At 40.0% G+C, this 17,991-nt stretch overlaps 1 protein-coding gene across 8 annotated transcripts in view; it reads left to right on the top strand.

Moving 5' to 3' along the window:
- Positions 1 to 1,241: 1,241 nt before the first annotated feature.
- Positions 1,242 to 17,991, top strand: part of dlgap4a (discs, large (Drosophila) homolog-associated protein 4a) — a 72,488-nt gene continuing 55,738 nt past the window's right edge. For 4 of the 8 annotated variants that reach the window (XM_067527371.1, XM_067527369.1, XM_067527370.1 and 1 more), the window contains exon 1: positions 1,243 to 1,705. The gene's annotated coding sequence lies outside the window, so the exon portion shown is untranslated. Of the gene's footprint in view, positions 1,706 to 17,991 lie in introns of all 8 variants that reach the window. The other 4 variants (XM_067527366.1, XM_067527367.1, XM_067527372.1 and 1 more) reach the window with 3 other exon arrangements.

Genomic DNA, 17,991 nt, shown 5'->3' with positions numbered 1-17,991 from the left:
TGTAGTGGTGAGATCATATATAAAACACTACTGTAACTGTTCTACAGTGAACAGCTGCAGGACTTTATTGTATATAAATGTACTACTACAGTCCATGCTCCTCAAACAGTGAACAGCCAGTAAACATTCACCATTTGAGACAGAGCCATGGACACCATCAAGGACAGTGAGGTTCCAAAGTTTTAGAAAGTTTAGTTGCGTTTCTGAAATTTTGGGGGTCCTGGTGACTCCGTGGTAGAGGATTGGGTTATGATACAAGAGGCTGTGAATCCCACCCCACTGGGTGTATCCCCACCCAGTTACCAAGTGCCACCGTGGTGCCGGACCCGAGCCCTAACAACAAAACAATACAGTGTTCAGCATTTAAAAACTAGAATTTAAAGAGAGTGATGTGAAATAAGCTTGGGGAAAGAAAATTTACAGAAGATAATTAAAAATGTAAAAAAATGAATAAAGTTTTAAAGACTAATACAAGGCTTATACAAGGTTGTACAATAAATTCTACTATAATTATTGATGTAAAAAGTTCATGTATTATAGCTTACTGACATGCTTGAGTTAAGTTGAGTTGCAAGTTTAATTCTGCTGCACTTTCCAAAGAGGTGTTTTTGGTACTTGGCCGGCTCTCATTGATATTAATGATATTAATGGACAAAATAATTGAAATAGGTTTAACAGCACTACAAGCGTGCAAACTGGTGCTTCTAAGCTAAGGTCCTAGTCAATTAAAATGAGAAAATGGAAAATAGAATTATTCTTTGGTCTCGGCACTAAATTTTGGCGTACTGACGTCAGAGGGCGATTTGTAAAATCCAGGCTGGAGTCCTGTAGGATTTTTTTCTTTCTGATTCATATTCAAGTATGTGGATGAAAAATACTAAACAAAATATCTTTTGGGTCAATTAGTAATTTTAAAATGGCACAATAAGTAAAGTTCTAGTCACTTTTCAGTTAGTTTCAGTAATGTGTATTTAAGGAATTGGCTTGAATTATTTAGGTATTTGTAGCCTATATAGGCTGTTTCATGTTTTTATTTATTTATTTATTTTGGTCTTAGGCAGTTGTGTGATTTTATCGTCTAAATCCATAGTGAGCAACAAAATATTTAAAAAAAATGTATTTTTGGATTCAATTTTAAAGTCTCCTCTCGCTCTCCTTGATTCATCAAAGATCATCACTCCTCAGAAACACGCGTAAAGATAATACACACACACACTCACGCTGCCTCTGTGCGCATAGTGATTCATCAACCACCGTTTGCTCATGAGACCGTGATTTCGGGTCCGATGAGTTCATTTTCGGAGCTGAGTGGTTTATCGTAGGCCCTCGGATGCCCCCACCCCCACCTCTCTCATCCCGCGTCTCGACGGACCAAACGCTGCTGCAGCAGCATCACCGGCAGCCTACAAACTGCGTTTTCCATGCCGTGATGGATCCCTCTGTTAACCGGTGAGCTGCCATCAGAAGACACGCTTTACTGTGGGGAGGACCGACAGCAATGACCGCGGCCAAATTCTGCCACACGTCTGAGGGATAAACAAAAAAGGCAATTTTATCTCAAGCAATGGTGTAGGACCGTCTTGTTTACCTTGCCGACAGATACACAGTCGGGTGACAGTGATATCACGGCCGACATGTAAGAACTGGAAAACTATTCCTGTGTGACCGACACCCATCTGCAGCTGCTCACAATAAAATGAGAAAGGTAAGCTCGTTGACACGTTCGAGATTTACAGCGGGGGTTGAGGGTTTCGGTACCCCCCCAAAAAACGAGTCCGCCCGGCTGCATTGTTGCATCGTCCATCCCCCTCTTGAGTTGACATTGACCATTTGCCTGATTTGAATAGGTGCCTTTTCACCTGTCGAGTCATGAGTGTGACTGCAAGATGCCGATATGTGCCAACAGTCTGTTTAGTGTCATGAATTTCACTGTGGTTCACCTCAGGATGCCTGGACCACAGCTGGCTCCAGACTGCTGAAGCTGAAGTCAGTTTGCTGTGGCAAGTAGGCTTTACGTCTTTAAACCTGAAGCATTTAAAGACTCTTCTTTTGATTACATGATCAGTCTTTGACAAAGTTATCACACCTCATCTTACTTGCTTTCTTTTTTTTGTTTGTTTTCTGTAAGGGAAAACAGAAGCTGAATATGGAACGTTGAAAGGGAAAATGCCTCTTTTGAGAACAATTACGCAAATCTCTGTTAGCTTTTAACTTGGTGCAGCTTTTGAATTAATCACTAAATTACCATTTACTAGTGGCTTTTGATGACTTTAAATCTCAGCAAAACTACAGCTCATGCTCCTCCTATCTTCTCTTTGAAGTTTTCTTTCTCTCTGCAAGAATAATTAGAAAAGTTTCAGTTTTTTTGGTATGTAATACTATCTTACAAACATATTTCTTGGGCCTGCCGTCCTTTGGATAGAACAGGAAGGTCTCTGTTTAGATATAAGGCAGTGCACTTCAATGCAGAAGATGAAGCTGTGTCCAATGGAGGTTGGTCTATCGATCAGTTTGTATTGAGGCCTGTGTCTCATTTGCTGTTGTCAAACAGAAATCCCTTCAATTAAAAACCCATTTTGTTAGTGGAAGGCTGCTTAATAATTCATCAGCAGCTCAATGGGACGACAAATCTGTGGATGGAACATTGAAGGATCAGAACAGCAGTGTACGAGTCTCTCCTGCCAGCACAGATGCATTGAGTGCTTGGGCACATTACATTATAGGCTGAATGGCAAACAGTCCAATTCCTGAGTGCATTCACATTTTTAAATATGTGTGGAATTGTTTGCTCTTATAATAAACAGCAGGAGAATAAATGCACACAACCTGAGTAATGAGCAGCACAAACAGAGTGCAGGAGCAGCTCTGGGCATCCGGTGTTAAACAGCTGTGTTGGTGGTGGACTGTGGGCTCTCACTAAGGTGTCAGTGCCATATCTGCTGCCAGGGAGTCAACAACTATGATGATACTGTACCAGAGAGTTTGAAGGAAACCCAGCTGGCTCTGATCCAGATCGGTGGGTGTTTTTAAAACTGGCTTAGTCAGGGCTACTGCAGAGAGTGATTAGAAAAGATACTGTACAGTATCACAAATCAGTATGACGTCAAAGGGCACAGAGTATTAAAAGTCTTTTCACACCAGGACACTGTCGAATCCTGCAACAACGGAGCCAATATTACACAGTCATTGTATACACAGAAAATATGAAGTTAATGTCATGTACAGCCTCTGCATGCAGCAGTGGAGGAATAGAGCTTTGTGTTTTCTTGTTTCTTGTACTTGACTGCTTACTTTAATTTTTAGCATTTCTTGATGATGATTCAACTATTAAAATATACTGAAATATAAAATTGGCTGCATCTCAACAAGTGTACTTTTACACTGCACCATGTTTATCCTGCAATATTTTTACCTTTTCATACTTGATTTCAACCTGAAGCCTGTTTCAGACATGAACTGTAGGGAATGTCAGGAGGATCAGGTCCTGACATTGTCTAGACCTGATGTGCAGCCAACATCGGGAGATAGTCCGTGTGAGATGTGTTCTCACTTGTGAAGAAATACTCCGTTTAAATAGGCACTGGGTGGTGCATGGGCGCCTAGAGCAGGGGGCAGAACCTGACGCAAAACAGTGGGACAGTGTTTTGCTTTGTAACCTGGTCGTATACCACAGAATCTCGTGCTTTTCCCTGAATTCGTTTGACGATTTGCAGGTCTTCTCTTACCGACAGAAGGTCATGAATTTCGCTGTCCTTATAGTTCGACATTGTTGTTGGGTTGAATAAATGAGTTCTTCACCTTTGGGTGTTTGTATTTCCCCTGTTTCGTGACAGTCGCAGAAAATGGACGTCATCAACACGCCAAATCACTCATGGTGAATTCTCCGGAATATTACCTCCTCTATTCACAAACGAGATCGGTTGGAGATAATCCGGACTTTGCACTATATTGAGCTGGCTGGGTAAAATCTGAGTAATGTCAGGGGCAACAGACTTGGGTGTTTGTGTTCACACATACACCCCCTCCAGAAAAAGGCTGGATAATGTCTGAAATTCAGTGCCTGACTGAAAGGTTCTAGATTGTGATGGCCACTTAGGGGCTACGGAGAAAACTTGTTAGCATGTCACTGGGACATAATCTTTAAGTTTGTATGGAAAACATTTGTTTATTAACACATCAATTGGAATCGGAGCAGCAATATCATCCATGTGAGATGATGTTTCTGTTCATCAGGTGAATGTAATGTTTTTGGCCTCTCTTCCTCTTCAGCACTGCACTAGTTGTTCACTTTGCTAAGTAGCTACTATAAAGCAGGCTTTTACCAGACACCTAAACTATAAACTGGATCTTGCTTTAAAAAAAAAAACCCCAGCAAAAACAGTATAAACCAGAAAAAGGAAGTTAAAGGTTTAGCTTAATACATATTCTTCTCTACAAGCAACCACTGTTGTCACATCGCTTTCATATTAGTGATTGATTGATTACTTTAAGTAGGTATTTTGAGTGCAGGACATTTACTTTCTGTCAGGTTTTACGCTGTTGTATTGGTGCTTTCACATCTGCAGCTCCCTCACTTCACTGCCAAGAGCAACAACTACTATAAGAAAAGTTTTCCATCTTCTGAGAAATGGAGGCAAAGAAAGCAGGTATCAGAATCTAGTGTGTCTGACCTACTGTGTTAGTGGTTTGGCACCATAAGGCTCCCTGAAAAATGACTGCCCATGCTGGGGCACCTCAGCTTGTATCATGAGAAGAGAAAGTGCAAAAATGTCACAAGGTAGCGGCCTAATTGGCATTTCAATGAAAAAGGACAACAGTATCTAAAGCCCAGCTCTTGTCTTCTCAGTCTTCTATCGAACTATTCTCATTTTCTTTCCCTGTTTTAACCTGTAATTAACTTGCTGCCTTTCCTGTCACTTTATACTATATCAGCTATATGTGGTGGGAAGTTGGTGACAGACATAATGCTGTAATCACAATATAGCATATTCACCAGCCTTTCATGTCACTGGCCACACTGCATTATATTAAATGATATAGTGGTATTGCAGAGTTGGTATAGATTACTGATTCTCCTCTGTTATTATGTCTGCTGCAGTATATACAGAACTGACTTATGATTCATGCTTTTCTCCCCAGAGGGAAAAACACATCCTTGTCCGGAAATCTTATTGCCTTTATATATAAAATTTGGAGTTTAAACATGATGTCCACATTAATCAAAACAAAAATATATAACTCACACAAATGTAATGCAAAATTATGGATTATTGATTAAGGTCTTGCCAGTAGTGTGTAAAGATAAATGATGCACATATAAAAAACTAAAACACTTCTTAGATTTTCAAACACTCTTTCTTTGTCTGTACCTCTGTACCTGTGACCTGTAGGAGTCTCCACTTAATTAGTGACCTCGTGGTGGCAGGAAACACCACTAAATAAATCAGCAATGCTACAGTGTAGAAAGGTTAGTGATGCATAAATATGACTTGGTAATGTTTAGGAAAGTTAATGTTCAGCGCTGAGGCAGTATCGTGGAAGGAGTCAACATTCACTGTTCGTTGGAAAACAAATATCTTAAAATACAATGAGATATCGAACTGTATAACAGCTATAACAAGGTAACCTGACTTCCTCCTGTTTCTCGAACATAAACCCACGCTGGAAATAAACTGTCTCACATGGCTGCACAGTGTCAGCAATAAAATAAGGCTATAGGCCCATGAGGCTGTTTTTATGGGGGAACGGTCTCAAATGAAACAAGAGATTTATGACAAATTTGATAAATGTGACCTGGGATACTTGTACAATTAGAAAGAGAAGAAGAAAATAATGATTGTATTGTATTGCTTGCTTGAGTAAATATGACTTCCATAAACTAGTTCACATACAGTAGAAATTTCATTTGAAGCTGTTGTTTCTCTATATTTACCATAGCAACAAGCCACCAGTGTAAGTTCAGTTCAGGCAGAAGAATGGCGCTCTGAAGTCAGCCATGTGTACACTTCCTTCTTACCATCGGTGAAGTGTCTTAGTGCTCCATCTGTTCAGCTACTGCCTCCTCATGGCCCTCTCGAAATTGTGGATGAAGAGGACTTAAACGGAGAGCAAAAATGGCGCGATTTCTCATCTCATCTCATTCTATATGTCTTTAACAGAGAGGGATTTTATGACCTCGGTAATGCCGCTCTCGGCCCATCTCATGCAGGAACTGATGAAGTGGTTTGAGGTGATTAAAGTCGGCCTTCACAGATGCTGTTCTGTGCTGCTGAGTCAGTGACCTTTCCTGTCAGCAGGTCACGGCGCTCAAAAAGCTCCTCTCCTCTCCTTTCTTCTCCTCTTCTCATGCAGCTGCATCTGTTCTTCCCTTGTCTTCACTGCATTCCTCTCCTCTCCTTAGTTCCTCTTCTACCATCTCCCATACCCTTTCCTCTCCTCTCATATCCAGTTCTTTCTTCTCCTCACTCCTTTTTAGTTCCTCTTTTATTTCCATAAAATTCCCTTTGTCTCCTTTCAGTTCCTCTTTTCTTCTCTTTTTGTTTTCTCTGCATTTTTGTTTTATCCCCTCCACACTCCTTTCACCCTATCTCATCTCATACTTTTAATCTCACTTTGCCTCCTCCTCTGATTTTGTCTTCTCTTCTTTCCCTTATCTCTTCTCCTTTTTCCCTGCCTCATCTCTCTTTCAGCATCTTGTCCTTTTGCTTCTTATTGTTTGCCTTTTCTCTCATTTTTTTGTTTCCTCTCCTCTCAACACTTTTTCCTCTTCTCTTTTCATTGTTGTCTTTGGTCCCTTCTTTTTCCCCTATACACATCTCTCCTCTTATTGGCCCCTCATTCTTCTCTCCTGTCTCCTATTTCCTCTCCTCTTGTGTCACTCCTGCTTATCCTCTCCTCTCTCATCCTCACTTCTCATTTCATCTTTTATCCTCTCTTCCCTCCTTTCCTGTTTACCAGTTTTAAAATACAGCTAAAAAACTAAGCAAAGGACAGAGCATACCAAATGATAGTCAGTCAACTGCACACTACCAAAGAACTCTCTTACTTCCTTGCATCTCAGTCTTCTCTCAGAGTTTGTCCAGTCTAACTTGTTATGTCTCATATTTTCCACTTCTTCTATTAAAGCACAATTTTAAAGTATGCACCTGAGAAGGATCTTGTTAAATTTCCCGCTGTGTCATTTTCCAATGAGTCCCTCCATGGGATGGGTTTCTAAATGGATTGTCTGATACAAATGTGCAGGTTTACCTGAATTTTTCTCACAAGGGACAATTAATAAGCACATTACTAATATGTCTGTGCACCTGATGAATACATTTTCCTGAATTGATAAACCCAATTACTTACAATCTTCAGTCGTTCTTCACCAAACCTTTGACATGTCTAACAAAACCAGGTAATCGACTCAAAGCTATTTTTATCTTTGCTCAAAATCAAACAGTGTTGTCAAATGATACACAAAACTTATTTTTTTGTAATCTAGGTCCCATCAAAATTAAATACATTTATGAACTGCAATTAATTTATGAATACATTGTCAATCATTCATTTTGTCTTAGTGTTATGCCACTGACCTGGGTATGGGCCACAGGGCCTCACACAGCTGTCTTATTCTCTAATTTGGCAGTTTTATCACGAGAATGGGGTTTCATGTTTTAGCAATTCAGAAGATCAGTAATTATGTCTCATGTGTCCAAAGCAGGGAAGATCCCATCCCGGCTATTTGTTAATGTTTTTATGGCAGTCCATGCATTACATTCTACAGGGCTACAGTTTATTTGAGTTAAATTGGTGGGAAAATATGAACACACATTTGATGAAGCATGTAGTTTGCAATCAAATGCAACTGCTAATGCAACAACTTAGGGAGATGGAAAATAATTAAAAGAGATTCATAGAAAAAAACTGCTTACCATAATTAATAGGCATGTTAATAGGCATTAATAGGCCTGTGTGCAAGAAGCAGGACTATAGAAGAGCACTGGGGATGCTGTGGAAGTAATGCAGGGTGATATCCAAAGCCCGGGGGTATTTTGTTTTGCGACTACAAAGAGAGTTTCTATAATATTGACTTGAATTTCTGGGGCAGTTCTTGGTGATTGTGTCTGTGGGTGGTTGTGTTTATATAAAGACACTTTTCGGACAGGGACAGAACTCACAGGGTTTTACTGTAATATCCGTTCCTTTTGAATCACAACTTGGCTTTTTAATTACTTCCGTGTAAACATAGGAAAGCTGTTGCTGAAAACAAATTTTGCCTTTTGGAAACCTGCTTCCCTCTGGCTACACCAAATCAAATTCACAATCATGTTCCAGTGAACAGCAGGATGACAGAGAAATGTTCTGATATTTGCAGTAATGTGTTGCTGACCAGGCATGTGGGTATGTTCTGGTAAACAAACACAAACATGGAGACATGATTAAATGAGAAAATGGAAACTGTTATAATGCTGTTGTAAGGTTGTGCTGAAAAGCTCAAACTTCCAGCAACTAGTTACATGGATTCTTCCATCATTACTTGCACATATTTTATTTATCTAAATTGTGATTGGCACAAATGGTTAATGAGACAAACTGAAAAAAATCCCTCCACTGGATCCCTCCACTGAAGGAGACAAAAGACAACTGGAAATGAGACCATCACATTGTTGTTTTGGTTGTTTTTTTGGTTTGTTTTTCTTTTGTCTCTTAGGGATAGTTGTGATCACTTTGCAAATGTTTTGGGTCATATTTTTGTGTCTTTTTGATTATTTTTCTTTCTATTTAAAGCTGTCACGTGCCATTTCATTGTCTTTGTGGTTAGTTTGTATCTCTTACCTGAACTACCAGGGGTCCTCTGACCTGTCAGGAGGTAAGTCATCAATGGTGAATGGTTAACTTCACGGATATTTTCTTGTGTTGCTTCACTGCCAGGGAGTCAGCATGCAGTGTCAGGCAGCATGCTTTTCATAGTGAGTTGGAGAGCAGTTCTGAGCCCTCTGAAGATTAACACCATGGAATGTCTGCCTTCTGGCTCACGCTACTGATTACATTCACTCACACCAAGACTTGACTCTAGGTGGGCCTGTGTCATAGCCTCGGACCTAAGCCCCGTATGGGCAGATGCTAGTGCCAGGGACCCTAATACCAACAAAGATATTGCCATATCTGACGAATATGTATATGCGCCTGTGATTGCATTTTTCCAATAGAGTCAAGCCTGTTTGCTAAAAATACATAGTACATGGATTATATAATTTTAGCTTTAAAATAATATCAGAAAATCAGTATCAGAAAAGATAACTAATATCTAATGGACTGTTTTGTGCCAACGTGTTCCTTACATCCAACACAGCCGTCCCAACTATCCCCACTGATTTGCCAACACTTGCGTGTACTGTTTTAACAGCACATGTGGTACAGCAAACACTTCTTGAGCTACTTTGTCAGAAAAACAACTGAAGAGCGGTTTACAGTGCAACCACATAAACCTGGACAACAGAAATACTTACAAAGCGCTTGTCTAGCCAGCAGCAGGAATCAGCAAAAGGAGTTGATTAGCCGCTAAAGAGTTGAATTAAATTGAATTATTTGCAAAAAACAGCAGTCTTTTTGTCTGCTGACAAAAAGACTCATTTTTGGGCAATCTATGCTTTGACAGTTGAGCACTTTCAAGATGAAGCAGGAGCAGTATGTATTCCACTGTTCATTGTACAGATCTAACAGCATGGTTGTTATCAATGAGATAAAATTATAGTTTGTTTAATGCTGCATAGTGTTTCTGGATCCCTCCTGCTTTCGTAGGTGATCTAGGTTCCTATGGATTGTAAGCTGTATAAAACATATTTATTTTTGATGGATAAATGATAAATGCTCGGAGCAGAAACTATGTATTATAGTAATAGTGAATGTTAAACTTGAGGTTTCAGTCTTTGGCTGAACTGGACATATGGCATTTAAAAGATGACATCTGGACTGTGAGACTTCCTCACACCTTTATGATGAGCTGTTTCAACCCACATAAACGAGGAGAGATTGTCATGGTGTATAAAAAATAGATTTCTGTGAGCTGAAAAATGGTTCCTCTTATCAGACCTTTAATTTTAAAGAATCTACTTCTCATGGGGGACACCAGCCTTAAGAATGTGAATATTCTCCTTCTCCAACAGCAGTAACCCAACAGTCTGTATTCTAGGGCCATTAAATGATTTATCAAAAACTACTCAGACACAGAAGCTCTGAACACACACGCACAATATGCCTGCCGTGAGTGTGCAGTAAGGGCCGAGCTCGACAACTGACAGAAAACATTACCTCACTTCATAGCATTTGCTGTCCACAACAACTACTATCGTAATGATTCAACCTGCAACGAGTCGATATGCACTTTCACTGACACACAGACACACATACATGCACGCACATCTGCATTTGAGTGAAGGATTGTGGGAAGAAATATTGCAGCCCTTTGTGAACTGCAGATTAAAGTAAGCTTGAGTTGGAGACAGGGAAATCACACTATGGCTTCACTTCAACTTAATCCTGCCTGTGCACAATGTCAAGATCTTGCATAATAATGCCAAGCCACAGCCGTAGCTTAAGATGCCAGAAAAGTTAGAAGACTGCAGGGTTATTATAACTTTGAATAGTGATAATAAAGAATAAAGAGGAAAACCACCAATAATACAACTTGTGACACACCTGGTCTCACCTGGAGGTGGATTGTAGTGGTACAACACTAATGCAGTTTCTGAGACAATGAGCCACATTATGGCTCATGACTCCCCAGTCAAACTTGTATCGTGTACTGTAGGACTGTTAATAGACAATACGTGTCAAGTTTGACGGTTTGATGGCATTTGGTTCTTATAGCGTGCTTCTACGTGTTTTGCTGACCCTGTGCCTTGTTTACCACTTTAGTAACTAGTAACCATGTTTGGTCAGGAGAGACTCTAAAGCTCACCCACACAGCCCCTTGACTGTCAGGGTTACAAAGAGTCAAGAACAACATTCAACCTAGTGACATTACACACCCTCATCCCCTCATCCCACACATACACACACGTAAACTTTGACTGTAGCTGGAAGGAGTGATAGTGTACTGTGTCATCCTCAGTGGTGAGGCAATTTGAAGCCTGTCTCCCGTTTCACAGATAGAGGCAACACGTCCCCCAGGACTGCTGAACACAAACACTCATGATCACTCACCCTCACTTTAACCTTGAAGCTAAATAGAATAGTTTACCACATGACACAAGGTGTGCTACTAATTTTTTTCTTTATTCTCTAGTGCAACCGGTTTATCATCTTGGGCATTGTTAATGCATTAGCCATATATACAATATATCCCATTATAACTTTTCTGATTCACTGCATCTGATACCTGTATGTACAGAAAGAGTATTTTCTCATCTGAACACTCTGTCACCATGAGACTGTTTCAATTTGCCTAAATGCAGTATTTTATTCTTAGTTAATCTCTCAGGTGTAAATCCCCTCAAATTAAGTTTATACAGTGTGTAGTGATGTTCTTTTTAGTCTTGCAAGATGTTCACATGACAACATGGTCACATGTTCACACTCATGACTTTAACAAACTTAGTAGAACATCTGACATCTGCCTTAATTTTTATTGAGCTTGAGGTGGTTTTATTAAAGCAGCACTCATTTACATGAAGTCACATTTGATAACACAGAGTTACATCAGATCTCATCAGATTAACCATTCATAATGTGATGACCATCTTTTCATGTGTTAATACATTTAGCAGATAAAACTAGGGGCCAACAAAATAAGGTCAAATGACTGACCACATTACTCATTTAATTGTCCTCGTTCGTTACCGTGGGCTAATGGGCAGCAGTGCTGTATTTTGACTCTGGATTTAGACAGAATTTGTGATGTAATACAGAAACTCTTGTTGCTCTGTCACTGCAGTAGGATTAGCAGCACAAGCAAAGAAAATGACTTCTGCAGTTCCTGTGCTGTCTTGTGTTTGTGTGTACCTAAGCCTCACAGTTGCCGCAGCAGGCTGTCTGTGGCGCTTAGATTTCTTCGACATGACTTGACCTCCGGTCTCATTGTCATCCTTCTGCATGGAATGCCAGTCGATTAGCGGGTCACCCTGAGCTGTCTGTTGTAAAATCCTATCATGCTAACTGTAAGACAGCAGGAACAGACTCTCGACCAGTCTCTCTCCTTACCCTACTGAGGTTATACGTCCTTGTTTGTGTTTCTACAGGCAGTGCAGCTACATTGTAAACACTGCTGTTGCATAATTCACAGCAAGAGGGAAGCAGCTGTTCCCGAAGACTGGCAGGTGATGGGGCAGCTCCTGAGCCTCACAGGAGGCTGGAGGGCAAATCCTAGATGACTTAGAGATGTAATACAGTTCCACACTTTCCCAAAGGTATTGTGTCTGGAAGCATGACTGCATCTACTGAATAAAGGACCTGTGTTAGGCTTCATCTTGAGAGCCTCAGTTCAGTATCTTTACAGGAACATGCAGTCAAGCACTGGGAGCTGATTAATGATGAATGACTAGTCTCAGATTTGCCACCTGCATTGAGAGCATCTGTCTGTCATCAGAAAGCAATCACACTCTTTATTAATCTGTTGGGGGCGGTTATGAATCTCCACCTGAGAATTGTAAGGACTCCCAAAGGTTAATACTTGTACCTCTTTGTCTCTCTATCTAATCCCCCTCTACTCTATTTTATCTTGTATGTTAGACGGAACCATATACTCACAATAAGTACCATCATGTTTCACTGTTACATTTACAAAGCAGCAAAACTACTTTCAGTTCAACCCTGTTTGGACTGGGTGCAGTTTTAGTGGATCACTTAATATCACTAAAATAAAATCCAAACAATTGTATCTCAAACATAGAGGTTAGGATGTTTGGATGCACCAATAAAAACAGGAGTTACTGACAGGAGACGGGAGTTTGAATCCAGTGTGAGGTTACTGCTATTGCCGTTGTTGAAACTGCTCGTGTGACACGTCATGTGACACTTGATGTGAAATTAAGAAAGAAGTCATGTTTAAGGCAATCCACGACTTTAACTATCTGTATTTTTGGCCTGCACCTAATGCTTATGTGCCTAACCCCAACCAAACTATTTTCATGGCACAGTTTAATTCCACATTTTTGACTGTTTAGGATGAAACACCAGCAGCCAGTTTGGTGCCTTTGTAAGAGATGACATCCTCCATTTTGGTGTCAAAAGGGTGTAGTTTCAACAGATGCCTGCTTTTCTATGTAGGGAGGCTCTCAAAAAAACAATCCTCTTAGTCAAAAAAGAAGACAGGGACTTCTGTCTCCGGCGGTAAAGGTTGAAACAGTCCTTGATATTACACAGAAATTAGAGCAAACTGGCTAAAATCCAAACCTTAGTCAACATATCAAACAATAAAATGCCATATAATAAGCCCATCATGTTCTAAAACACCAGTTAAAAAGATCTAGATGCACTTCATTCATAAAGTTGTAGTATTTCTGACACTAGATAAAGGAAACTAGACTTTAGATTGTTTATGTACTGGCATTTTTTGGTGTATATGCACTTAGTTTTCTACAATTAGAAGATATTAATAATTTGTCATTTGAATCCTTAAAATGAATGTCTGTGCCCAGGTTGAAGCATATTTATATGGCATGTTCCTCTGGTAACAAGATCTACGTGTGGTCTTTGTGGGGGCTGTGTTGTGTTCAATGCTTAGCGTGCAATAGAGTTGTCCAAATGTTTCAAAGGCTGAAAGGATTGAGATGGAAAGAGAACAGAGCAAATAACTTTTGCCCTGAATGGTAGGATGGGGTGTGGGGGGAGCTTCCATGAGGCAATATGCTCTCTTGTAACTGTGAGATTGTTTCTGCCTGCCTGTTTCTGCCTCCTGCAAAAGCTTGGTCACTGCAATGTGAGGGTCTCATTAGTATGGATGTCAGCACCTCTCCTTCAGCTGAACCTGCCATGCCACTACTGTGGTGGAGGTGCCTGTTCGCCTGCTGCATTGTCCCTGGATGGCCGACTTGAGGCTGCCAGCCCTGTCTCCTCCCAAGGATGAGTGACATGTGAAAAAGGTTCTGAAGCTGAATGTCATCATTTAAGCAAAGGATATGTGTTTGAAAGTAAAGCACAGATATTTCATCCAGAACAGAGAACATAAAGGAGGCCTTAATGACAATTATCTATCTAATGCATATGTTGCAGTGAATGGTAGTAACTGAGGAGCTGAAAGAAACAATTTAATGCACTGTTCCCTCATTAAAACAGATTCAATGTAAATAATCAGGCTGCAATACAGTCACCAAGTATCCCAGACCTATCGCTTATCGCTGTTTCTATACAAATATTCTGTAACTGCAAATACGTTTCCGTGGGCAATGTAATTACAACTGGATTAAGTTTACGATATGTTGACAGTTAATGCAAATGGAAAGTCATAAATACTTTTATACTGTACAAACTAATAATATGCTACCAGGCATTGTAATTTTTCCACAAAATATCCAGTCTTGCAGTACAACATCCCGTTTGTGTGACTACAGTATTATTAAACTTTATTATGGTCGTGTTTAGGCATTTACAGCACTTAGTTTCGGTTAGAGAACGATTGTGCTATAGTGACTTTAGGCACAATTCGGGTCTGTAGTGTGACAGTCCTGCACAACAAACGGCCACCATTCACTCATGACTCTCTTTCTTTTTATTAATGTTCTGTTCACTCATAAAATTACATTGCAAGATAATCCTTCCTGCGATTATGTTTTCAACAAAAACTAAATTGCTTTTTCAAGGGTTAAATATGAAGGAGCGAAAAACTCACCCAGGAATTTATTCTACAGTGTGTTTTTCTATTATAATTGCAGATTTTGTTAGGATTGGAGTTGGAAAGGGTTCAGTTACAGTCTTGGATACAGATAGTTGACAGCCAGCCCCATTTTGTTTATTTATTCTGACAGTTTTTGCTATAGATTTACCACCTTTCTTAAAAGAACCACAGGTGGTGATGTACAGTACATTACAAGGACAAAGCTGACATTGAGATAAAAAATGGCATCACTTATAGCTCTCTTAAAACAAAAAAGATGTTTGTGAAACAGGCTAAGTTTTTAGAATGTGGAAAATACAACATGAAAAGAAAATGAACAGAAAGAGAAAAGAAACAAGCCAACTGAGAAAACCTAAAGTTGTCTTAGATCTTTGCATGAGGAAAAAAGAAGATTGTTGAAAGTACTAAAGGAACTCAAGCAGTAGGAGTCCTAAAAGCTTGGAATACTGTCCATAAAACTGCCAGAGAAGTCACTTCCCTTGTCCTTTAACACATGCGACCACCTGCTGGCCCAGGTCACACATCACATGTGAGGCTGTGATTGTATCAGGGAAATGAAGACTAACTTAAACTTAAGGGGATGCCTTGCATTTTGGGACATTTAATTGCTTCCTTGCTGAGACTTCAATGAGAAGACAGCCGTTCCAGAAGATACCACTATTATGGCTGCATGGTACAGTAAATAAAAAGCTAAAGCAGCAGCCAGTTGGCTTTCTCTTTATCTCAGTGCACTAAAACTATTTACAAAACAACTGTGTCTAATTTGCTGTCAGAAACAGACATGCTTCTGGGCCTCAATCAAGAGCTTGACTGGGACATCAGCCTTAGCCCAGCAGTCTTTTAACTTCTCCATTTTTTTTTCTAATCCCAGTCTTCAAAGCCATTAAGTAAAGTGGGGTTTATACTAACAATGAATTGAAGGAAGGCATAATTGTATAAGGATGGAAAAGGGCTGAACAAAGAGATGTTTTTATATCCTTTCTCTGTGGACCCAGAGCCATTGTCCCATAGTCCCTCCTCAAGGCCAGAGGATAAGCCCTCCTCTCACCCCCTGCTGCTATGTCATCAGTCCTGGCCTTCATTCAGTCACTGTAACAATGAGATGAGGCTGCACTGACTTTGCAAAGTCACCTGATTATGTAATGTTCTGTTTTTAGTTTTCACAGCATTGGCTCATCTATTCATGTCCTGCCATGCTGTAAAACGCCACACAACACACACACAAAAGAAAATCACAGATAAAATGTTTTTATTATTAGAGCGTTGCTGTGCGCTGTTTATTGATGGAATATTACATAAATTGATAGATAATGCTTGACATTGTTGGGGTGTGATCGCAGCGGGGCCCTTCTGCGTGGTTTCTGGTCTCCAACTAAATCTAACTTTAAGACATCCCATTTGAGTCGTCATGGTTTTTTTAAACCCCCTCCCCTTCCACCTGCTCCATGTAACGCAAGCCACAGGGGTGAGAGTTTTTCTGAAGTGACTTAGAGACTTAAGACCAACCAATTTTATTCCTCAAGTGCTTGAAGTAAGACATATTGACACATTGTCCCAGTGTTTTTGATAATGCACTTGGTCCTGCAAGATAAGAGGTCCATGCATCTTGGCGTGACAGGTCTGTCGAGCAGCAGCTTCACTGCATCACTTATACTCTCTTGTTCCTCCTGTTCAGTTGTACTTGTCCATGTTACTCCCACAGATTTCTGTTTACTTTTTTATTTTTCATTCTCACCTGCCAGTTTCCCATCTGCTTTTTTTCTTCTCCATGTCTCTGCCCTTGTCTATTCCTTCTTTTTAATGTTCTTAGCACTCTGCCTCATCTCGCATTCATGTTTGTCTCAGGCCCCCACCCATTCCATGTTTTCTTTTCATCAAGGCTTTAATTAACATCATTTTTCAAAAACAATAAGGTGTAATATTCTGTCCTCCTCTTGCTGTTAACAGTGGCGTGGAAGCGATGGAAAAAGTAAACACCTGATGGAAAATGTATTTAAAAGTTAGGGAGGCCTGGGTTTAGAAATGAGTGGTGTTTAGCTGCTCCTGAGGGTAGACTGGGCGGGACAGGCTCATTTGTCACAAGCTGAAGCCTTAGAGGCAAAATGAGCTCAACCAAACAGGTGAGTGTAAAGTGTACTACAGAGGAAATTTCAGCTGGTGCGTGTGGAATGGGGAGGAGGTTGTTAGTGACGTACGTGATTAATTTCTGTTGATATCCTTGTTTGAGACTGTCCTTCTGTAAAATATGACAAGGTAGGTCGATTGTAAAAGCAGGCATTGTATAGAAGCTGCAGTGAACATAACACACACATTAACACACACTTTAACCATTGAATCATTTTGGTCCAGCTTCCACGTGAGGGAACTATTTCAACAGACAGGAGCTTTCAGGACTTCTTGACATTTTTTTTGTTTTGTTTTATTTTTATTATTGTGAATTATATGATTCTGATGAAACTGAATATAGTGGACTTTATCCACTTTATCTCTTGATTCCTTGGATTTGAACATTGGAATTGAACCCTAAGCAGCTAAAGACAGAATTCATGTGATTGACTAACTACAGTTGTTGGTCTTCTAACATTATAGGTTTCTTTAGGAGTTTGCTAGAGCTTTAGTCACTTTTAGCATGATAGCATGATTAAACTTATTTTACCAGGTTACAGTTGGCAAATTAGTGTAAACTGTAAAGTCGCTGATACACTTGCTGTTACATGCATAATTATGCAATAATAAAATAATAATACCTACAGTTATGCAGTACAATGGTCTGCATTTCCCTTTCGATTGCAGCAGCATCAGAAAGTGAGGTCAGCAGCGGATTTGTTTTGCAAGTAAGTATATGAACAATGATGCGGGCATCACAGCGGTTGTCAATGTGTGCAAGTTTTTACTAAATATATCAATGGCTAACATGTTCCATGAGATCATGGAAAGCTTGACAGGGGTAGTATCATCAAAAAAATGTTTCCTATTTTTTCTGCTTTTAAGAAACCTTAGAAAAATTCACAGCAAAAAAAATCAATTAATCCAAAACTCATCAAAGTTGGTTCTGGCTGGATTTGATTCATTGGATGCCTCCTCTGCTGACTGAGCCAGCTTTGTTCTGAGATCAAGGCCTCCCCCCCTGGCTCAACGTGTGGTCAGGATTTGCATTCAGCATTTCATTATCAAAG

Source organism: Channa argus, chromosome 13, assembly GCF_033026475.1.
Source record: "Channa argus isolate prfri chromosome 13, Channa argus male v1.0, whole genome shotgun sequence".
In the NCBI taxonomy this organism is placed as follows: Eukaryota; Metazoa; Chordata; class Actinopteri; order Anabantiformes; family Channidae; genus Channa; species Channa argus.
The sequence above is the reverse complement of the archived record's forward strand: the minus strand, read 5'-3'. Positions and strand labels throughout refer to the sequence as shown.